Source organism: Physeter macrocephalus, chromosome 11 (assembly GCF_002837175.3).
Source record: "Physeter macrocephalus isolate SW-GA chromosome 11, ASM283717v5, whole genome shotgun sequence".
Classification (NCBI taxonomy): domain Eukaryota; kingdom Metazoa; phylum Chordata; class Mammalia; order Artiodactyla; family Physeteridae; genus Physeter; species Physeter macrocephalus.
In genome coordinates, this window is record NC_041224.1 from 111,708,330 (window position 1) to 111,729,770 (window position 21,441).

Genomic DNA, 21,441 nt, shown 5'->3' on the forward strand with positions numbered 1-21,441 from the left:
TGGTTAAATCAGACTTCAGGGGGGCAGAAATTTTAAGCTGAAAAAAAAATGAGTTAAGGATAATGTGGGAATTTCTCAGAAGCAGATCAGATAACCAACTCTGAGTAATCCTGATAATGTTATTTTAAAAAAGAAAATGAGAGTAACTTCAAAGATTATACCAGATACATCAGCCTTTCCCTTCACATAGCAGGAAGGAAGGGTATGTGTTGAGTTCTGGATAAGGTAACAACTAAAGCATGTTCTCCTGTTTTGATTAGTATTAGCATGGTGTATCTTTATCAATCCCTTTACTTTCTTTATTATTAATTTTTATTGGAGTATAGTTGCTTTACAACGTTGTTAGTTTCTGCTGCACAGAAAAATGAATCAGCTACGCATATACATATATCCCCTCTCTTTTGGATTTTCTTCCCATTTAGGTCACCACCTAGTAGAGTTCCCTGTGCTATACAGCAGGTTCTCATTAGTTATCTATTTTCTACATATTAGTGTATATATGGCAATCCCAATCTCCCAGTTCATCCAACCCCACCTTGCACCCCAGTCTCCATACGTCCATTCTCTACATCTGTGTCTCTATTTCTGCTTTGCAAATAAGTTCATTTGTATCATTTTTCTAGATTCCATGTACAAGCGATACTATGCGATATTTGTTTTTCTCTTTCTGACTTAATTCACTCTATGACAGTCTCTAGGTCCATCCACGTCTCTGCAAATTGCACAATTTCATTCCTTTTTATAGCTGAGTAATATCCCATTGTATATGTGTACCACATCTTCTTTATCCATTCTTCTGTTGATGGACATTTAGCGCATATACATATATCCCCTCTCTTTTGGATTTTCTTCCCATTTAGGTCACCACCTAGTAGAGTTCCCTGTGCTATACAGCAGGTTCTCATTAGTTATCTATTTTCTACATATTAGTGTATATATGGCAATCCCAATCTCCCAGTTCATCCAACCCCACCTTGCACCCCAGTCTCCATACGTCCATTCTCTACATCTGTGTCTCTATTTCTGCTTTGCAAATAAGTTCATTTGTATCATTTTTCTAGATTCCATGTACAAGCGATACTATGCGATATTTGTTTTTCTCTTTCTGACTTAATTCACTCTATGACAGTCTCTAGGTCCATCCACGTCTCTGCAAATTGCACAATTTCATTCCTTTTTATAGCTGAGTAATATCCCATTGTATATGTGTACCACATCTTCTTTATCCATTCTTCTGTTGATGGACATTTAGGTTGCTTCATCTCCTGGCTATTGTAAATAGTGCTAAAATGAACATTGGAGTGCATGCACCTTTTTGAATTATGGCTTTCTCCAGGTATATGCCCAGGATTTACTTTTAATATAAGTTTTTAACTGGTTTTTAATTTTTTGTTGTGAAACTGCATATCCAGCCCTAGCATTTCTATCTTTTGATGGCTGCATTTAGATTATTCACATTTACATTTCTTATTAAGATAGATTGATATCTATCATCTTGTAACTGTTTTCTATTTGTTACATTTCTTCTTTGTTTCCCTCTAATTAAGATATTTTGTTACTCCTTCGTTGCCTTCAAGATTTTCCTTGTCTCTGGTTTTCTGTAGTCTGAATATGATACGCCTAGGTGGTGAGAGTGTATGTGTACTGTATTTATTCCAAGTTCTTCTTACATGTTGGATCTGAAAGTGGAGGTCCACAATAATTTAAATTTCAGTGGGAATGATAAAAATAGTAAATGTATAACATTTACTATGTGCTATGATGTGCTAGGCTCTGATACAGATATATAAATCTATGTATATGTAAATAGAGTCACTTACTCTATTCTATTTCAAAAACATAGAAAACAAAGCCTTAGAGAGGTTTAACAATGTTCCCAAGTCCACAAGGCTAAATAACTGGCAGAACACGAATTCAAATGTAGGTGGTCAAATTCTAGAATTTGTGCTATGTATTCACTATATTTTATTGCCTATGCAACCAAATACACAAGTAGTTCCTAGCTCTGTATCAGAACTGGAAACTATGACTGAGCACCATCCACAAGTCAGAACCTCTGAGGAATTTTTGGTACAATTGGTACAGCTAAGATTACATTAAAAAAAAACTGATAATGGGTTAATGTGCAACCATCCTTCAGTGAAAAAGCAGGACAGGTGCAAAGTCAAGGACAGACACACCGGTAGCAATTAGCTGACATCCCATAACTCAGAGGGTTAAGTTTAGGTTGCAGGGTCCTTTGAGACACAACTTTCCTTGTCTCTGAAATTAATAAGATTTAGATCCCACCAGAGGTCTATGATCCCAAGTATTATTCTTCCACTAAGAGTCATCCTGAATGAAGAGCAAATCCTGCTAAGCCCTGTTCTTTTAGTGAGTACTCACAGCAAGCCCAGAAAACAGAGACTGAGACACTTCTGTGGTTCCCAACTGCCACCTCACTTCTCTCAGTCCTTCTGATCTTAGTAATAATAAATAAAGCAAATAATAATAAAGCTAAATTACTATAAAGATTATTTCCATTTAAGTTTGAAGTATTCAAACTACACAAATCTCATATTTAACTATTATATACCAAAATTAGGCAAGCACAGCCTTCCTTTTCTAAGGAGTCACTAACATTGAAAAACCACTAGTTTTATGAGGAGATATGACAGTTTATAGAAGGTGAACTTTCTGAGTGCAAAACATCTTTCAAATATACAATTACTGCAAAACCCAAATATTTTATAAAATGCCCTATCTAACTTCCTAAAGTAGTTTCTGTTCAAAATAAATGGTTGATTTTATGTATTTCAATCTCAAATGATCAAATAAATTTAACAGGACAACATATATTCCAGCAAGCATCAAGAGAACATCATACAAATATTGACATTTTAAGAAATTAGATATGAAATAAACCAGAATGAGAGATGGAGCAATCAGCTAAGGAGAAAAAGGAACCTGCCTGAAAATGAATATTGGCACTATGGTAAAACACAAATACCCCACTAATGGATTTTGATAGTATAGCCTAGATAGAAGTGCTGACTCAAGTCAGAGTGAATGCTGAAATCTAGGTTTTTGAAATCAGGTTGTATTCCAAACTGCTGTGTCTTAGGAGGAGGACCTTATCATCCCAGAGGGATGTCTGCCCAGACCATCTTTTTCTAACATTGATAAAGTGTGTTTTTCTGCTATTCCCTAACATAATGTTTGACCTCATGACCTAGAGATCAGGGTGTGGGGAGCTGAATAGTGAGGTAAGGCAGGGAGTGGGATGAAAATATTGGATCTGTTGGAATCTGTTGCACCTGAATCTATAACAGTTGTTCTAAGGATGGAGACAAGATGGTGGAGTAGGAGGATGTGAGCTCAACTCTTCTTATGAAAATACAAAAGTAACAGCTAACTGCTGAACAACCATCAACAAAAAATATGATGGAACCTACCAAAAAAGATATCCTACATCCAAAAACAAAGAAGAAGCCACATCAAGACAGTAGAAGGGGCGCAAATGCCATAAAATCAAATCCCAAACCCACCGGGTGGGTGACCCACTCACTGGAAAATAATTATACCACAGAAGTTCTCCAACAGGGAAGTTCTGAGTCCCACATCAGGCTCCTGGCCTGGGGGTCTGTCAACGGAAGGAAGTGCCCCCAGAGAATCTGGCTTTGAAGACCAGCTGAGTTTGATCACAGGAATTCCACAGGACTAAGGGAAATAGAAACTCCACTCTTGAAGGGTGCACACAAGGTCTCATGCACACCAGGACCCATGGAAAAAAGCAGTGACCTCATAAGAGCCTGGGCCAGACCTACCAGCTAGTATTAGAGGGACTCCTGCAGAGGTGGGGTGCAGCTATGGCTCACTGCAGGGACAAAGATGATGGCAGTAGTAGTTCTGCGGAGTATTCATTAATGTGACCCCTCCTGGAGGTTACCGTTTCCTCAACAAGGCCTGGCCAAACCCAACAGCCTGTAGGTTCCTGTGCTGGGAAGCCTCAGGCCAAACAACCAACAGGGCAGGAAAACAGCACCACCCATCAGCAGACAGGCTGCTTAAAGTCTTCCTGAGCACAGAGCTGACCACTAAACACACCTCTTGGCATGGCCCTGCCCACCAGAGGGACAAGACCCAGCTCCAACCACCAGTGGGCAGGCACCAGTCCCTCCCAGCAGGAAGACAGCACAAGCCTCCTAAACAGCCTCACCCACCAGGGTGCAGAGAGCAGAAGCAAGAAGAACTATAACCCAGCACCCTGTGGAATGGAAACCACAATCACAGAAAGTTAGACAAAAGGAAACAGCAGAGGAATATGTCCCAGATGAAGAAACAAGATAAAACCACTGAAGAACAACTAAGTGAAGTGGAGATAGGCAATCTACCTAAAAAATAATTCAGAGTAATGAGAGTAAAGAGGATCCAAAATCTCAAAAAAAGAATGAAGGCACAGATCGAGAAGACACAAGAAATGTTTAATAAAGACCTAGAGGAACTAAACAACAAACAGAGATGAATGAATAGAGTAACTAAAGTGAAAAATACACTGGAAGGAACAAACAGCAGAATAACTGAGGCATAAGAACAGATAAGTGAGCTGGAATACAGAATAGTGGAGAAATCACTTCCATTGAATAGAATAAAGAAAAAAATGAAAAAAAAAAATGAGGACAGTCTAAGAGACCACTGGGAAAACATTAAATGCACCAACATTCACATTACAGGGCTCCCAGAAGGAGAAGAGAAAGAGAAAGGACCTGAGAAAGTATATGAAGAGATAACAGCTGAAAATGTCCCTAACATGGAAAATGAAACAATCACCCAAGTCCAGAAAGCACAGATAGTCCCAGGCAGGATAGACCTAGGGAGGAACACAATGAGACACACAGTAACCAAACGGACAAAAATTAAAGACAAAGGAAAAATATTAAAAGCAACAAGGGAAAAGCAACAAATAACATACAAGGGAATTCCTGTAAAGTTATCAGCTGACTTCTCAGCAAAAACTGCAGGCCAGAAGGGAGGAGCAAGATATATTTAAAGTGATGAAAAGGAAAAACCTACAACGAGAATACTTTATGCAGCAAGGCTCTCGTTCAGATTCAACGGAGAAATCAAAACTTTTATAGACAAGCAAAAACTAAGAGAATTCAGCACCACCAGAACAACTCTGCAACAAATGCTAAAGGAACTTCTCTAGGTGGGAAAAATAAAAGGCCACAACTAGAGACACAAAAATTATGAATGGGAAAGCTCACTGGTAAAGGCAAACATACAATAAATGTAACAATCATCCACACACAAATATGATATCAAAAACAGTAATCATGAGAAGAAGAGAGTACAAATGCAGGGTATAGGAAATGCATTTGAAATTAAAAGAACAACAACTTAAGACAATCTTGTATATACACAGACCGCTATGACAAAGCCTCAAGGCAACTGCAAACTGAAAATTGACAACAGATACAGACACAAAAATGAAAAAGGCATCCAAACACAACACTAAATTTAGTCATCAAATCACAAGAGAAGAGAACAAAAGAGGAAGAGAAGAAAGAAACCTACAAAAACCAATCCAAAACTATTAACAAAATAGCAATAAGAACATACATATTGATAGTTACCTTAAAAGTAAATGTATTAAATGCTCCAACCAAAAGACATAGAATGGCTGAATGGATTAAAAATAGGACCCATATACATGCTATCTACAAAATACCCACTTCAGATCTAAGGACACTTACAGACTGAAAGTGAGGAGATGGAAAAAGATATTCCATGCAAATGGAAATAAAGCTGGAGTAACAATACTCATATCATAAAAAATAGACCTTAAAGTCAAGACTGTTGCAAGATACAAAGAAGGGCACTACACAATGATCAGGTGATCAATCCAAGAAGAAGATATAACAATTGAAAATATATATGCACCCAACATAGGAGCACCTCAATATTTAAGGCAAATACTAACAGCCATAAAAAGAGAAATCAACAGTAACACAAGAATAGTGAGGGAGTTAACACCCCACTTTTATTAATGGACAGATCATCTAGACAGAAAATCATTGAGGAAACACAGACCTTAAATGACACATTAGAACAGATGGATTTAACTGATATTAAAAGAGCATTCCATCCAAAGCCAGCAGAATACACATTCTTCTCAAAGGCACATGGAACATTCTCCAGGATAGTTCACATGCGGGGCCATAAAGCAAGCCTTGATAAATTTAAGAAAACTGAAATCATATCAAGCATCTTTTATGACCACAACACTATTAGATGGGAAATCAACTACAAGAAAAAAAAAAAAAGGCAAAAAACCACAAACACATGGAAGCTACAAAATACACTACTAAGCAACCAATGGATCACTGAAGAAATCAAAGAGGAAATCAAAAAATATTTAGAAACAACTGGCGATGAAAACATAATGACCCAAAACCTGTGGGATGCAGAAAAAGCAGTTCTAAGAGGGAAGTTTATAGCAATACAATCCTACCTCAAGAAACAGGAAGAATCTCAAATAAACAACCTAACCTTACACCTAAAGCAATTAGAAAAAGAAAAACAAACAAAACGCAAAGTTAGTAGAAGGAAAGAAATGATAAAAATTTAAGGCAAATACTAACAGCCATAAAAAGAGAAATCAACAGTAACACAAGAATAGTGAGGGAGTTAACACCCCACTTTTATTAATGGACAGATCATCTAGACAGAAAATCATTGAGGAAACACAGACCTTAAATGACACATTAGAACAGATGGATTTAACTGATATTAAAAGAGCATTCCATCCAAAGCCAGCAGAATACACATTCTTCTCAAAGGCACATGGAACATTCTCCAGGATAGTTCACATGCGGGGCCATAAAGCAAGCCTTGATAAATTTAAGAAAACTGAAATCATATCAAGCATCTTTTATGACCACAACACTATTAGATGGGAAATCAACTACAAGAAAAAAAAAAAAAGGCAAAAAACCACAAACACATGGAAGCTACAAAATACACTACTAAGCAACCAATGGATCACTGAAGAAATCAAAGAGGAAATCAAAAAATATTTAGAAACAACTGGCGATGAAAACATAATGACCCAAAACCTGTGGGATGCAGAAAAAGCAGTTCTAAGAGGGAAGTTTATAGCAATACAATCCTACCTCAAGAAACAGGAAGAATCTCAAATAAACAACCTAACCTTACACCTAAAGCAATTAGAAAAAGAAAAACAAACAAAACGCAAAGTTAGTAGAAGGAAAGAAATGATAAAAATCAGAGCAGAAATAAATGAAATAGAAATGAAGAAAACAAAAGCAAAGATCAATGAAACTAAAACCTGGTTCTTTGAGAATATAAACAAAATTGATAAACCATTATCCAGACACATCAAGATAAAAGGGAGAGGGTTCAAATCACTAAAATTAGAAATGAAAAAGGAGACGTTATAACAGACACCACAGAAATACAAAGAATCATAAGAGACTACTAGAAGCAACTATATACCAATAAAATGGACAACCTAGAAGAAATCAACAAATTCTTAGAAAGGTATAATCTCCCAAGACTGAACCAGGAAGAAATACAAAATATGAACTGACAAATCACAAGTACTGAAATTGAAACTTTGACTGAAAAACTCCAACAAACAAAAGTTCAGGACCAGATGGCTTTACAGGTGAATTCTATCAAACATTTAGAGAAGAGTTAAATGTATCCTTCTGAAACTCTTCTAAAAAACTGCAAAGGAACACTCTCAAGCTCATTCTATGAGGCCACCATAGCCTTGATACCAAAACCAGACAAAGATACCACAAAAAAGAAAATTACAGTCCAATATCACTAATAAACATAGACACAAAAATCCTCAACAAAATGCTGGCAAACCAAATCCAACAATACATTAAAAGGATCATACACCATGATCAAGTGGGATTTATCCAGGGATGCAGGGGTTCTTCAATATATGCAAATTGAACAATGTGATACACCACATTAACAAACTGAAGAATAAAAACCATATGATCATCTCAATAGATGCAGAAAAAAACTATGGACAAAATTCAACACCCATTTATGATGAAAACTCTCCAGAAAGTGGCCATAGAGTGAAACTACCTCAACATTATAAAGGCTATATAAGACAAACCCACAGCAAACATCATACTCAATGGTGAAAAGCTGAAAGCATTTCCTCTAAGATCAAGAACACAACAAGGATGTCCACTCTCATCACTTTTATTCAACATAGTTTAGGAAGTCCTAGTCAAGGAAATCAGAGAAGAAAAGAAATAAAAGGAGTCCAAATTGGAAAACAACATGTAAATCTGTCACTGTTTGCAGATGACATGATACTATACATAGACAATCCTAGAGATGCTACTAGAAAACTACTAGAGCTCAATGAATTTGGTAAAGTTGCAGAATAAAAAATTAATACACAGAAATCTCTTACATTTCTATACAATAACAATGAAATATCAGAAAGAAATATTAAGGAAACAATCCCATTTAACATCACACCAAAAAGAATAAAATACCTAGGAATAAACCAACCTAAAGTGGCAAAAGACCTGTACTCCAAAAACTGTAAGATGCTGATGAAAGAAATCGAAGATGACACGAACTGATGGAAAGATATACCACATTCTTGGATTGGAAGAATCAATATTTTCAAAATGACCATACTTCCCAAGGCATTCTGTATATTCAATGCAATCCCTATCAAATAACCAATTGCATTTTTCACAGAACAAGAGCAAAATTTTTTTTAATTTGTAGGGAGACACAAAAGACCCCCAAATAGCCAAAGCAATTTTGAGGAAAATAAAAGAAAAAAAACAAGGAGCTGGAGTAATCAGGCTCCTTGGTTTCAGACTATACTTCAAAGCTACACTCATCAAAACAATACGGTACTGGAACAAAAACGGAAATATAGATCCATGGAACAGGATAGAAAGCCCCAAAATAAATCCATGCCCCTATGGTTAATTAATCTAGGACAAAGGAGCCAAGACTATATAATGGAGACCTCAATGTAAGAGTGGATACTATAAAACTCTTGGAGGAAAACATAGGCAGAACGCTCTTTGACATAAATTGCAGCAATATCTTTTTTGATCCGTTACCTAGAGTATTGGAAATAAAATAAAAAATAAACAATTGGGACCTAATTAAACTTAAAAGTTTTTGCACAGCAAAGGAAACCACAGAACAAGAAGACAACCCGCAGAATGGGAGAAAATATTTGCAAATGATGTGACTGACAAGGGATTAATCTCCAGTATTTACAAACAGCTCATGAGGCTCAATATAAAAAAAAACAAAAAAAAAAACACAATCCCCAAATGGGCAGAAGACCTAAATAGACGTTTCTTCAAAGAAGACATATAGATGGCCAAGAGGCATATGAAAAGATGCTCAACATCACTAATCTTTAGACAAATGCAAATCAAAACCACAATGAGGTATCACCTCACATCGGTCAGAATGGCCATCATCAAAAAATACAAACAATAAATGCTAGAGAGGGTGTGGAGGAAAGGGAACCCTCCTACACTGTTGGTAGGAATGTAAATTGGTACAGCCACAATGGAGAACAGTATGGATGTTCCTTAAAAATCTAAAAATAAAGTTACCATATGATCCAGCAATCCTACTCCTGGGCATATATCTGGAGAAAAACATAATTCGAATAGATACATGCACCCTACTGTTCATTGCAGTGCTGTTTACAATAGCAAAAACATGGAAGCAACCTAAATGTCCACTGACAGGTGAATGGATAAAAAAGATGTAGCACATATATACAGTATTACTCAGCTATCAAAAAGAATGAAATAATGCCATATGCAGCAACATGGTTGGACATGGAGATTATCATACTAAATGAAGTAAAGCAGACAGAGAAAGATAAATATATCACTTATATGTGGAATCTAAAAGAAATGATACAAATGAACTTATTTGCAAAACAGAAACAGACGTAGAGAATGCATTTATGGTTACGGGGGTAAGGGTGGGGGTAAGGGATAACTAGGAGGTTGGGATTGGCATATACACACTTCTATATTTAAAATAGATAACCAACAAGGATGACTGTATAGCATAAGGAGCTGTGCTCAAAATTTTGTAATAACCTAAATGGGAAAAGAACTTGAAAAAAAATAGATACGTCTATATGTATAACTGAATCACTTTGCTGTACACCTGAATGTAACAACATTGTTAATCAAATATACTCCAATATAAATAAAATTTTAAAAAAAGAACAACAGTTGTTCTAAGCACATTAGTTTGGATAGATTCTCAACCCTATTGTACATAGTATTGATACTTCCATCTTTCACATACTATAGATGACATTACTGTAAATATTCAGCCTTTCCATGGATGTTGCCTGTTAAAGCAGTTAAAGAGGGAATACATATAATTTACTTTAGTGTTCTACAGTAATCTTGGAAGACAAAATACTGTGTATTTTCTATGCATTCCTTACTCAGTACAGACTAAAAATATATAAAGATGGATGGACAATCACGAGAAAATTGCCTTCTTTTCCTTTTGCCTATGTAAGATTAAGATTCTTCAACAAAATCCACATCATTTCCAAATTCCATGCAATTACAGACCCTCTTCTAATAGACAGAGTAGACTGATTCAGGAGTTTAAAGGGTGGGCATAACATATGAGATCCTAACAAATGTCCCTTTTTGAAAAGAACTTAACAAAAGAAGTGGAAAAAAAAACTTTCCTAAAGTTAACGTTTTCAATTTGATTCAAAAGGGAACCGTATGTACATAAAAAGAGAAGTTACAGTAGAAAAACTGAGAAAAGAGAATCAATCATAGATATGAAAATTATAATTGCTGAGGAAATAAACTCAATGGAGTTTTACCAACAACACTTAAAGGAAACAATGAAGACTTATATGATAATTATTTCAGAACACAGAGAAGAAAGATTAAAAAAAGTAGGAGCATGAGCATTTCATGCGCTTTCCATTTCAAAAGAGAAAAAGTTTCTCAAAAAAAGGATTCTATCCTTTCAAAAACATATATATATAAGCTTAATGTTTTTAAAATAAAAAGTATTATGGAAAATATAGAAGTGATAAATAAAATAAGATAAAACAAATTTGTATTAATAATAAAAATGTTCCTAACTAAATTCTCAGAAGTTTTCTGATATCAATGTGAAAATTACATGACATAGTGTCTAATGTACTTATTCAAACACCTGGTACATAAGAGATCCTCACCAAATGATAAAATATCTTATTATAATTATTATCATTATTATTAAAAAGAATGTCACCCACTCCCTCAAGCCACATATAAGGAGAAAATATTCACAATGTATATATCTGACAATGGATTTATATTTAGAATATATGAAGAACACCCACAGTCAATAAAGAAAAGCAAAGAACTCATTAAAAATAAGTAAAATGACTTCTACAAAGTTTACCAATAAAAGTATATGAATGGCAAATAAGCATTTAGAGAGAAATTAAATACCATTAGCCATCAGAGAAATGCAAATTAAGACTACAAAGCCAGCAGCAATTTTTAGTGAGTATATGGAATGATCTCATATATTATTGATTGTGACAGCAGGGTAAAATAGTACAATGACTTTGGAGAAAAAAGTCCTGCAATTTCTTACAAAATTAAATATGCATTTACTATATGACCACACATTTCTATTCCTAGGTATGTTTCCAAGAGAAATAAAAATATATGCCTACAAAAAAGAGTTGTAAAAGTATGTTCATAGCAGCTTTATTCACAGTAGAAAAACTAAAACAACCCAATGTCCAATAATAACAGATAAGCGTGTTAGTATATTTGTAAAATAGAATACTAAATAAAAAGGAAGAAACACACAGCAACATGAATAAATGCAGAAACTCTTCCAAATACATTTTAAAAGGCCAGCATAACCCTGAATCCAAAACCAGACAAAAATGCCACACACAATAAATTACAGGTCAAAATCCTTGATAAACATAGAAGCAGAAATCTTCAATGAAACATTAACAGAACAATTTCAACAATACATTAAAAGGATTATACACCATGATTAAGTGGGACTTTCATCAGGGATGTAAGGATGGTTCAACATCCACAAATCAATGTGATAAATTGTATTAACAAAATGAAGGATTAAAATCATATGATCATCTTAATAGATGCATAAAAACCATTTAACAAAATTCAACATCCATTTATGATAAAAACTCTGAACAAAGTGGGTATAGAGGGAACATTCCTCAACAAAATAAAGGCCATATATGACAATCCATAACTAACATCATACTCAGTGGTGAAAAGCTGAAAGTTTTCCCTCTAAAATCAGAAACAAGACAAGATGTCTACTCTCATCACTTAAATTCTACATAATATTGGAAGTCCTAGCCAGATCAGTTAGGCAGGAAAAAGAATAAATGACATCCAAATTGGAAAGGAAAAAGTACAGCTGTCACTATTTTCAGTTGACATATTATATATTTAAAAAAACTAAAGAATCTATCAAAAATTGTTATAACAAATGAATTCAATAAAGTTACAGGATTCAAAAATCAACAGAGAAATATCTGCATTTCTTTACACAAATAATGAAGTATTAGAGAAATTAAGAAAAAAATCTCATTGGCAATAGCGTTAATAAAATATTTAGAAATTTAACCAAAGAAGTGAAAGACCTATATGTTGAAAACTATAAGACACTAATGAAAGAAACTGAAGACACAAATAAATGGAAAAATATTCCATGCTCATAGATTAGAAAAATTAATACTATGAAAATGTTCATATTACACAAAGCAATATACAGATTTAAGGCAATCTTTATCAAAAGCCCAATGGTATTTTTCACAGAAATAGAACAATTCTAAATTTATATGGAACCACAAAAACCCTGAATACTCAAATCAATCTTGAGAAAGAAGAAGAAATCCAGAGGCATCATGCTCCCTGATTTCAAACTACATTACAAAGCCATTGTAATTAAAATAGCATAATATTGGCATCATGGACATATTGATAAATGGTATAAAGGTCCCAGAAATAAAGTGGGCACATATGGTCAATTAGTTTGTGATTAAAAAAAAGCCAAGAATACAATGAGGAAAAAACAGTCTCTTCAATAAATGGTGTTAGGAAAACTGGACAGCCACATGCAAAAGAATGAACCACTATCTTACACCATACACAAAAATTAACTCAAAATGAATTAAATACTTGAACATAAGCCCTGAAGCCATAAATCTCCTAGAGGAAAACATAGGTGGTAAACTCCTTGACATTAATCTTGGTGATGATTTCTTGAATTCAAAACTGAAAGCAAAGGCAACAAAAGCAAAAATAAACAAGTGGGCCTACATCAAACTAAAAATCTTCTGCACAGCAAAGGAAACCAACAAAATGAAAGGCAACCTATGGAAGGGAGAAAATATTTTCAAATCATATGTCTGATAAAGGGTTGATATCCAAAATATATACAGAACACATACAACTCAATATTTTAAAAAATCTGATTAAAAAATGGGCAGAGTATCTGAATGGACAGTTTTCCTAAGAAGACATACAGATAGCCAAGAGGTACATGAAAAGGTATTCAACATCACTAATCATGCAAATCAAAATCACAGCGAGATATCATATCACAACTGTTAGAGTGGCTATTATCAAAAAGACAATAAACAAGTGTTGGCGAGGATGTGGAAAAAAGGGAACTTTTGTGCACTGTTGGTGGCAGTCTAAATTGGTTAGGCCAGCATTTAAAAATTATGGATTTGGCTTTCCCTCGTGGTGCAGTGGTTAAGAATCTGTGTGCCAATACAGGGGACATGGGTTTGAGCCCTAGTACAGGAAGATCCCACATGCTGCGGAGGAGCTAAGCCCATTTGCCACAACTACTGAGCCTGCGCCCTAGAGCCTGCAAGCCACAACTACTGAGCCCACACTCCCTACAGCCCATGCTCCACAACAAGAGAAGCCACTGCAATGAGAAGCCCATGAGCCACATGAAGAGTAGCCCTCACTTGCCGCAACTAGAGAAAGCCCTCACACAGCAACGAAGACCCAATGCAGCCAAAAATAAGTAAATAAAATAAATTTATTATAAATAAATAAATAAATAAAACAATATGGGTTCCTTTAAAATTTTTAAATAGAACTACCATATCAACTACTAGCAATTCCACCTCTGTGTATTTATCCAAAGAAAATGAAAACAGTAATCTGAAAAGATATATATCCCATGTTCATTGCAGCATTATTATTATTATTATTATTATTTTTTTTTTCTGTATGCGGGCCTCTCACTGCTGTGGACTCTCCCATTGCGGAGCACAGGCTCTGGACGTGCAGGCCCAGCGGCCATGGCTCACGGGCCCAGGCGCTCCGCGGCATGTGGGATCTTCCCGGACCGGGGCACGAACCCATGTCCCCTGCATTGGCAGGCAGATTCTCAACCACTGCGCCACCAGGGAAGCCCCGCAGCATTATTTATAATAGCCGATATATGGAAACAACCTAAGTGTACACAGATAAATGAATAGAAAAATAAATTGTTGTATATATATATATGTATGTATATATATATATGGTATAATAATTGTGATATATATATATGAAGTATCCAATGAAATATTATTCAGTCATAAAAAAGAATGAAATCTTGCCATTTACAACAACATGGATGAACCTTGAGGACATTGTGCTAAGGGAAATATGTCAGACAGAAGAAGAAATACTGTATTATCTGTCTTACGTACAGAATCTTAGAAAACAAACCAAAACAATCTCATAGATACTGAGAAGAGATTGGTGGTTGCAAGGGGTGGGGGTGGGGGTTGGGAGACAAGGGTGAACTTTTTTTAGTTTAGATCAATTTTTTTAAAATATATTTATTTATTTTGGCTGCATTGGGTCTTTGTTGCTGCACCCGGGCTTTCTCTAGTTGTGGCGAGTGGGGGCCACTCTTCATTGTGGAGCACGGGCTTCTCATTGTGATGGCTTCTCTTACTGTGGAGCAGGGGCTCTAGGTACGCGGGCTTCAGTAGTTGCGGCTCAGGCTCTAGAGTGCAGGCTCAGTAGTTGTGGCGCACAGGCTTAGTTGCTCTGCAGCATGTGGGATCTTCCCGGACCAAGGCTTGAACCCGTGTCCTCTGCACTGGCAGGCGGATTCTTAACCACTGTGCAACCAGGGAAGTCCTCAATTGTTTCTTATATTAAAAAATTACCATATTTCACTAAAAAGAACCAGTATTGCTTTGAGAACCAGCTGGTTTTAGGGCTGGGAGAGATGGTAAGTATAAGATGAGCCTGGAATAATTCTGCATGTGAAAGTTAGAAAATGTTCCCCATGACCATGAGAGAGGTGGGATAGGGAGGGTGGGAGAAAACAGTTATACTCCAATAAAGATGTTAAAAAAAAAAAAAAAAAAAGAAAATGTTCCCCAAATGATCTGGAAATATATAGAGGACATAAAAGTACCTTGAGGGGGCTCCCACTGGCTAAATTTGGAAGAATTTGATCCAAGTAAATATTCATCCTAATGAATGAGAACCCAATGTACAAAACAGGAGTGCATGAATCCACCTTGATATAAATGAATCCATAAAATATCAATTAAATGTGGGAGAAAAGAACACTCTTCCTTACTCTAGAATACTGGCTAAAATATATAGTAGATGATGAAATTAGAGAGTCATCAAAAGATGATGGGGGAGGGGTAAATTAGGAGTTTGGGTTACTATATATAAAATAAATAAACAACAAGGTCTTATTATATAGCATAGGGAATACTCAATATCTTGTAATAAACTATAATGGAAAAGAATATGAAAAAGAACTATATATATATTTTAAAAGATGATAGAACTACTGTGTGACAGTTTAATGAATGAAGAAGAGAATATTTACATACTGTCAAAATATCTACCCACAAATTATTTATTAAAGAAAAAATTACAGGAGAAACTTGAAAATATCCACCTTAAGAATGTGACCAAAATTAACATCATTATTTTACTGGGACAAATGATACCACATGTCTTCAGATGGAAACACCATTCTGTGGTAGTCTTGCCAAAATGCATAACCTGAATTCAGTAAAAAAATATAAGATAAACCAAATTGAGGGACAGTGTACAAAATAATTCACCTGCACTCCTCCAAATGTAAAAGTCAAGGAAGTCAAATTGAGGGGTATTCTAGATTAGAACTAAAACTAAACTAAAGTGGCATGACTAAAATTAATTTTACATCTTAGATTTTTGCATTCTTTAGTCTTTATTGCAGTTTAGATTTTTTTTTAAAGCCGTAAAGGAAATCATTGAGACAGCTGATGCAATGTGAATATTGGCTAGAGTTGTAGATAAGTTAACTCTGGTGTATTAACATCAGATTTCCTGATTTTGATAGTGGCACTATTGTCATGTAAGAGAATATCCTTGTTCTTTGGAATTACATGCTGAAATATTTAGTGGTAAAGAGCACAATGTCTCTAATTTATTCTCACAAGAGTCAGAAAACCAAAATTTTGATATACACTTTGGAAGGTAGCTTCAAGGAGGGGTTCTCATGATCTCTGCCTCTTGATATTTAATATACTGGATTTTGTGACTTGCTTCTGAGGGCTAGAATAAGGCAGAGTTATGGCATGTGTTATTGTCTCTTCCTTTTTCTACTAGTTGACCCTTCAGCCCCTTCAGACTGCAGCCTGGGCACACATAATGAGTACAACCTCCTCCAGAGAGACCCTGAGCACAAAGTTTAATAAAAATCTAGTGGACTGAGGACAGAAGATGGTGAAGGAGTAGGAGGATGTGGAGTTCATCTCTCTCCATGGATGCATCAGGAATACAGCTACAGATGAAACAATTCTCACAAAACACCGGCTGAACACTAGCAGAAGACCTTGGACACTGGAAAGGACTATAAACATCCCTGCATAACTGGGTAGGATGAAAAAAAGAAGGAAGAAGGAGGAATAGAGGAAGTGGGATGGGACCTGCACCCCAGGGTGGGGTGGCTGAAGTAGAGGATAGATTCCCAAATTCGGGGAAATACCCTCTCCGATGGGGAAATCGATTGGGACAGAGGGAAGCATTTGAGGCTGTCAAAAGAGGGTGAAGCAGCTGATTTGTGACAAACGGGACAGGGTGAGAAATGCAGACAGTCTGTACTGTGGCCCTAGGTGCCCGGGACTGGGATGTGTGTTCACAGGTGTGCAAGGGGGCTGGGAGCTGGTGTGTGGGGATTGGAGAACAGGCCCAGAGTGAGAACTAGTGTTGGTTGTGGGGAGATGGACTGAGGGGATGTAAGGGAGGAAATCTGCAGCAGGGAATGCCTACAGAGGAAGACTGGACTGCCATGGAAGCAAGGTGCTACTGCTGAGTCACATGCAGGGGGAGAAGCCACTATTGTAGCCTCTCTCTCCCTACACACTGGTGCCTGCCAACGATCAATAAAAGAAGCCCTCTCAGGGCTGGCCTTCATGAGCCTGCTGCCAGGTGCCAGAAAAAAGCCCGGCCAGGGCTGGCCCTCATGCACCTTATGCTGGGCACCCAAAAAGGCCCTCACTACGGCCATATCTACTGCACCCGTGGCTGCTGGCTTCCCTGCACATTTGGCGCCACTGGGGCTCCTGCGATCCAAGCAGTCATACCACCTCTGCGCCCTGTCCTGACTGGGGCAGACCCAAGAGCTCCAAGGCAGCCTCAGGACCAGACTCCTGTGGGTGGACCATACACAGAGGTGGGGGTAAAACCAAAGCTGAGCCACAGGGATGGGGCAACTATGGAAGAGGATCAAAAATCTTTCCATCATCTGTACAAGCTGCAGATTAAATCCCTGCGATCAGCTGGGTAGATCCTGCGTCTATGGAATATCTGAGCAGACAATGAGTATTCCCACAAATGGAAATGGTCTAGCTCTTGCAGCTGTGGACTTTGGGGGCAAGCACAGGCAGGAATTGGGGCAGATCAGAGTCTGAGTGGTCCCCACAGGGCCCACAGCAGGTCCAGAGGCCAGCCCAGAGGCAGAGGAGGAGAAGGTGGGCAGGCGGAAGTGGGCTGTAGCTCACAGTGTGGGCAAGGACACTTAGAGTGGAGGGAAACATAATTATTACTATTAATTTTATTATGTTTTTATTCATTCTGTTGTTGGTTCTGGCTTTTTTTGTTTCTTTTCTTTCTTTTGTTTCTTTTAGTTTTTTTTCTTTATGTAGTCTTTGAGGATCTTTGTGTTTTATAACTTTTTTAAAACATATTTCTATTTTTACTTTGATTTTCTGTTGTTCTGTGTTTTTCCCTTTTTATTTTAAATCATTTTTATTGGTTTCTTCTATTTCCTTGCTTTATTCCCCAGTTGGTACACTGCTTTGGTTTTGTTTTTAGGTTTTAGGTTTTTCTTAGTTCTGATTGTAATTGTTTGATTTCATTTTTGGGTTCTTCTGTTTGGGTGTTCTCTTGCTTTTTGTTTTATTTGGTTATATTTTTGTTTCTTGTGTGTGCGTGTGTGTGTGTTTCTTTCTTTCTGTTTTTGTTTGATTTTGGTTTTACCATTTCTCTGGGGTTTTGTTTGTCTTTTTCTTTCTTTCTTTAATATACTTTTAATTTTATATTTTATATTTCTATTGCTACATTGCTTTTCTGTTGTCTTTCCCCTTTCAATTTTCCTTTTTTAAAAAAAATCATTTTTGTCAGTTTGTTTTCTTTCTTTGTTTCATTCTTCCATTGGCACTCTGCTTTGGTTTTGTTTTTTTGGCATGGTGTTTTTGTTAGTTTTCTTCTTAATTGTTTGATTTCATTCTTGGGTTCTTTTGTTTCTCTGGTTGTTCTCTTGCCTTTTGTTTTATTTGGTTCTCTTTTTGTTTCTTTTGTGTATGTGCATTTCTTTGTTTCTGTTTTTGTTTGTTTGATTTTACTTTTTACCATTTGTTGGTGTTTTTGTTAGTCTTATTATTTATTTATTTTGTTAATCCCCTTTATTGCCAGGATGAGTGACTTGTGGGATCTTGGTTCCTAGACCAGAAGTCAGGCTTGAGCCTCTGGGGTGGGAGCACCAAGTCCAGGAAGCTGGACCACTAGAGAATTCCTGGCCCCAGGGAAGATTAATCACCGAGAGCTCTCATGGAGGCCTCTATCTGAATCCAAGACCCGTCTCCACCCAACTGCCTGCAGCTCCCAGCGCTGGTTGCCTCACACCAAACAACAAACAAGACAGGAACACAACACCACCCATTAGAAGAGAGGCTGCCTAAAGTCATACTAAGTTCAAAGACACCTCAAAACACACCACCTGACAGGGCCCTGCTTACCAGAGGGAAAAGACTCAGCTCCATCCACCAGAATGCAGGCACCAGTCACTCCCATCAGGAACCCTACACAAGACACTGGACCAACGCCCAACACCAGGGGTGGAGAACAGAAGCAAGAGGAACTACGACCCTGCAGCCTAGGGAAAGGAGATGTCAAATACTGTACATTAGACAAAATGAGAAGACAGAGAAATATCTTGCAGGCAAAGGAGCAAGATAAAAACCCACAAGACCAAATAAATGAAGAGGAAAGAGGCAAACTACCTGAAAAAAGAATTCAGAGTAATGATAGTAAACATGATCCAAATGCTCGGAAACGGAATAGAGAAAATACAAGAAATGTTTAACAAGGACTTACAAGAACTAAAGAGCAAACCAACAGTAATGAGCAACACAATAACTGAAATTAAAAATACTCTAGAAGGAATCAAGAGCAGAATAAGTGAGGCAGAAGAACGGATAAGTGAGCTGGAAGACAGAATGGTGGAAATAACTGGCACAGAGAAGAATAAAGATAAAAGAATGAAAAGAATGGAGGACAGTCTCAGAGACCTCTGGGACAACATTAAGCACAACAACATTCAAATTATAGGCATCCCAGAAGAAGAAGAAATAAAAGAAAGGGTCTGAGAAAATATATGAAGAGATTATAATTGAAAACTTCAACATGGGAAAGGAAATAGTAAATAAAGTTCAGGAAGTGCAGAGAGTCCCATACAGGATAAACCCAAGGAGACACACGCCAAGACACATATTAATCAAACTAACAAAAATTAAACACACACACAAAAAATTAAAAGCAGCAAAGGGAAAGCAACAAATAACATACAAGGGAATCCCCATAAGGTTAACATCTGATCATTCATCAGAAACTCTGCAGGCCACAAGAGAGTGGCAGGATCTATTTAAAGTGATGAAAGGGGAAAAGCTACAACCAAGATTACTCTACCCAGCAAGGATCTCATTCAGATTCAATGGAGAAATCAAAATTTTTACAAACAAGCAAAAGCTAAGAGAATTTAGCACCACCAATCCAGCTTCACAACAAATGCTCAAGGAACTTCTCTAGGCAAGAAACACAAGAGAAGGAAAAGACTTACAAAAGTGGGGGGCCCGCATACCACAAAAAAAAAAAAAAAAAAAAAAACAAGACCCGTGTATACGGTATCTATAAGACACCCAATACAGACCTAGGGACACATACAAACTGAAAGTGAAGGGATGGAAAAAGATATTCCATGCAAATGGAACTCAAAAGTAAGCTGGAATAGCAGTACTCATATCAGACAAAATACAGCTTCACAACAAATGCTCAAGGAACTTCTCTAGGCAAGAAACACAAGAGAAGGAAAAGACTTACAAAAAGAAACCCAAAACAATTTTTTTAAAAGTAATAGGAAAATAGATATCAATAATTACCTTAAATGTACATAGATTAAATGCTCCAACCAAAAGACATAGACTGGCTGAATGGATATAAAAACAAGACCCTCAAAAGTAAGCTGGAATAGCAGTACTCATATCAGACAAAATAGACTTTAAAATAAAAACTACTATAAGAGACAAGGACTACTATAAGGACATTACATAATGATCAAGGCATCAATCCAAGAAGAAGATATAACAGTTGTAAATATTTATGCACCAACAGAGGAGCACCTCAATACATAAGGCAAATACTGACAGCCATAAAAGGGGAAATCAAAAGTAAAACAATATTAATGGGGGACTTTAACACCCCACTCACACCAATGGACAGATCATCCAAACAGAAACTAAATAAAGAAACACAAACTTTAAATGACATAGTAGACCAGATGGACTTAACCGTTATTTATAGGACATTCCATCCAAAAACAACAGAATACACTTTCTTGTCAAGTGCACATGGACTATTCTCCAGGATAGATTAGATCTTGGGTCACAGATCAAGCCTGGGTAAATTTAAGAAAATTGAAATCATATCAAGCATCTTTTCTGACAACAACCCTATAAGACTAGATATCAATTACAGGAAAAAAACTGTAAAAAATACAAACCCATGGAGGCTAAACAATATGCTACTAAACAACCAAGAGATCACTGAAGAAATCAAAGAGGAAATCAAAAAATACCTA